The sequence below is a fragment of the Equus caballus genome, chromosome 1 (genome assembly GCF_041296265.1).
Source record: "Equus caballus isolate H_3958 breed thoroughbred chromosome 1, TB-T2T, whole genome shotgun sequence".
Classification (NCBI taxonomy): Eukaryota; Metazoa; Chordata; class Mammalia; order Perissodactyla; family Equidae; genus Equus; species Equus caballus.
Genome location: NC_091684.1, coordinates 120,386,532 through 120,390,376, shown reverse-complemented (window position 1 = coordinate 120,390,376; position 3,845 = coordinate 120,386,532). Strand labels below are relative to the sequence as shown.

The 3,845-nt window shown below is 51.7% G+C and overlaps 1 long non-coding RNA gene across 1 annotated transcript; it reads left to right on the top strand.

The window, feature by feature from the left end:
- Positions 1-955: 955 nt before the first annotated feature.
- LOC138924301 (uncharacterized) lies at positions 956-3,447 on the top strand. The gene is made up of 3 exons (XR_011439254.1): positions 956-1,097; positions 1,478-1,582; positions 2,131-3,447. It is a non-coding gene; the product is annotated as an uncharacterized lncRNA (long non-coding RNA).
- Positions 3,448-3,845: the final 398 nt, after the last annotated feature.

Sequence of the window (3,845 nt, the reverse complement as noted above, 5' to 3'; positions counted from 1 at the left end):
TTTGACAAATACGTACTCCCCGGTCACCAACACTGCGATTGGAGGCAGAGCATGCCCTCGCCCCTAGGAGAGCCTTCCTGCCCTTCCCGCTCACCCCCTGCCCTGAAGCAGCTGTCGTACGGATCACTTCAGATTTATTCTGTCTGAGTTAGACTTCATACAAGTGGAATCGTAGCATGGCCTGTTTTGTTTAGTTCTTATATGCTCCACGTTTTTGAGATTCACTCATATTTTGCTGGTATCTGTCATCTGTAACTTTTTTATTGCTGAGTAGTACTCCATTGTACCACTCCACCACAATTTGTGTATCCATTTTCCTATTAATGGACGTTCGGGTTGTTGCCCATTTGGGGTTATTATGAATAAAGCTGCTATGAGCATTCATGAGCATTTCGTGGACAGAAACTTTCGTTTCTTCCGGATAAATTCAAAGGAGCAAAATTGCTGGATCACAAAATTAGTGTACATTTAACTTTATTAGAAATTTCCAAACAACGTTCCAAATAGGTTGCACAGTTTTACAATCCCAAAAACAAATAGTTTTGGTTACCAGAGACATGAACCTACCCTGTCCATTTTTTCTGGTGCCCATGCAACAGTCCCCAGAACCTTAGAACAACCCCCTACCTGGGCCAGCCCAGTGGACATCTGCTCCTGGCACACACCTGACCAGCACACGCATAGAAGCACAGGGTCTGGTCAGGACCCGTGGTGTGTCTGTACAGACTATGCCATCTGTCCTTCCCGCCTCCTGTCTCCCTCCTGCCTCCCTTCCTCTTAGAGGCTTAGCTCACATCTGCCCCCCGCCTTGGCCAACCCCCTGCGTGCTTCATCTCCTCGCTTAGGAATTTGGCTCCTGGATGTTAGGATTTTTGTCTCATTTGCCCCACGCTCAGGGAGGCCCAGCCCATGGGTGTGACCAGGACCTTTCCCTCCCTGCAGAAGAGGAGCTCTCCTCTGTGTGCCCAGGCAACCCAGGCAAGCAGACGCCCAGGAATGGAAATGACTTCCTGCTATGCAATTCCCAGGGAGCCGCCAGGAGTGCCCTGGGAGAACTGCAGGCAGCACTGGGCTCTGCCCCAAGCAGGGATTGCAGGGTAAGGAAGACTCCTCAGGGGAGGTGAGAGTTGCATCAGACAGAGAAGGGGGTCAGGGCATTCCAGCAGTCGGAGCATGCACTCCTTACACAACATTGGTTGGGAGCCTGCTTTATGCCGGGCTCGCTAAATATCGGGGATTCACCCAGGAACAAGAAAGACAAACTTCCTCCCCCGTGGGAGAGAAGGCAGGGAAGGGGCAGCGAGCAACCACCTAGTGGAGAAGTTGCTGTGACAAGGATGGACAGGGACAATGGCTCCACGGCAGCAGCCACTTCTGCCCTGGGTCTGAGGCTGGGAAGAGCTGCAGGAAGCCCCTGCAGTGGGCTTGGGGCTGTCCTGGCGTAGCCCGGCCACTCTCACACTCTCACACTCAACAGGCAGGATCACCATTGCAGTTTGTGGACCAAGAAACCTCGCCTCAGAGAGGATAAGAACATCTGCCCCAGGTCACAGAGCAAAGAAGGAGCTGAGGCAGGCTGCAGGTAATTCAATCGGGCCCCTAAGTCTATGGTTGTCCTGGACATTCGTGAAGAGGAAGGGGAAGTTGCGAGTTTTTGGAGAGGCCAAGTGTCCAGCAGCTGGTAGTGCTGGCCAGCCCTAGAGGTCATCAGAGCTGGGTGGGCAAAGAAGACCATCCCTTCTGGCCGCTTCACCTCCACCCTGTCGGTTACACACACTGTGTGGGGGGCATGAAGGGAAGTCAAGAGAGACCACTACCCTCTCCCCCTCAACAGGCTGCCCTGACAGGAAGACAGTGTAGCCTTCTCTGCACTGCACCAGGGCGTCCCTGCCCTGCCCTCTGTCAGAGTGGCACAGCGGGACACACACTGTGCTGTCTGCACTTTCATCCAAGCACCAGCTCCCGCACCAACTCTGGCAAGAGAGGGCATTAGAATGATCCCTGGGGTGGCGGCCGAGTCACCCTGGCAGAGGGGTGGGGACAGTCCTGCCTTCCCAGGGCCCCTCTACCCTGGCAGAGGCCTGACATTCATCAGGTCCACATTTGCGGTTTGAATTTTTGAACTTCCAGGTCTTAATAAAAGCACTGCTGTCACTGGGATGAGAGCTGGCTGTAGGAACTGGCTCAGGAGTGTGCGTGCCATGTGTCCTCTGCTTCCGGAAAGCTTGGCAGCCCTTTACTGAGCAGTTATGCAGATGGAAGGAAGGGAAGGGCTGGGAAGAAAAGACGGTGAAGACCACAGGACAAGCATACATCTCCGAGGACCGTTAGGGGTACGAACAAATGAGGGGTCGAACCGATTTCCGTCTGTCAGTCCAAGGACCAGCTTCTGTCAGGGCTCCCGTTCTTTTGAAAAATGGTTTGCGATGATCAGTGACACCAGAGAAGAAAGTCACTCTATGACTGCCACGGAAGGAAAGACCCCCATGCGGGATGGCATTTGCCAAACACCTGCACCAGGGGAGAGGAACTTAGAAGCTGATGGCTTCAGTCCACTGACGGAGCAGACAAGACCCCTCCGGGGCAGACTGGACGACGGTGTAAAACATGCAGAATACAAGGAGCTGCTGCTTGCAATGGTGAAGTGCAAACCGGCTGGGGAAGTGCTGGGCCCTCCCAGGATGGAGACACAGCAGGGACTGGCCAGTTCCCACACTGCAGGTTCCAGAGGCTTTTGGATTCATGAGGAAGGAGAAACCTTGGTGCTGGACCCAAGAGGACTTTGTGTGGATAAAGAGAAGGTGGGCGAGGAGGCTGGCTCCCGAGCAGCAGTACCTGCCTGCAGTCTGTCACTGGTAGCTGGCGGCTGTCCCCCGAGTCCTGCTGTTTCTCCCTTTTCCAACTGGAACTGCCTGTATGCTGTGACGAACTCGAAGCCTGTCCAGTTGCTGTGTCTGCCCTGTGCCACAGGCGAGACTGGCCAACAGCAATGTTATTAACAGGACATCAGATCTGAGGACGCCATAGTTCTGGGCACAATAAATACTGACGTCAACAAAACCCTGTCTGGAGGCAAGGTTGTGGCTAATCTGCTTATTAAAAAAAAAAAGGCTTTGCTGCATTCGCAGGACTTTGGGGTCTGTTCTTAGTTAGGGTCCATGAAGCTGCATTTAAATTGTAAATAAAAGACCCATATGATGAGAAGAAAACACAGAGAGTGCCTTTTTTTCTTGGACCCAGTTCTTGACTAACTGCTTTTTGTTTTCTATATATTTTAAGCCCCTAAAGAAAAACAAGACGAACGGTCCCAGGAAGCGTGAATTACATGGACTGAAATGGGGTGCTGATGTCTCCTTTGGATTCGGTATTAATTCTAAATCTGTTGCTTAGTAATTTTACATTTCTAGAGTAGTCAATGTATTAATTGTGCCCTTCACACTTAATCCAGTTCGAAGCCGTGTGTGATTTTTGTACTCGCCGTCTGGGGCACAGGGAAGAGAAAGCCTGCCTCACCGTGCGTGGGCGGACGCGGCGGCGGAGCCACGGTCTGCCCAGCGCTGCCCCCTGGTGGCCGGCCAAGTGGTTTGGGGAAACACCCAATCCATACATTTCCCGGCTGAAAAATAGGAATGAATAATGATGCCAAACACATCAACTTCAAAAACAACTTTTTCTTTAAAAATAATCAGCTCCATTAGTGAGATTTTTTGGTACCATGTTTTAAAAAATCCTTTTCTATGTGCCTCAGCACTGCCACCATTGGGAGTACTTCTACCAAAGGAAGAAAGATGGAACAGACGTTATCAGGAACCTCCGCCTCTGAAGGAAAAATGCTTTAAAAGTGA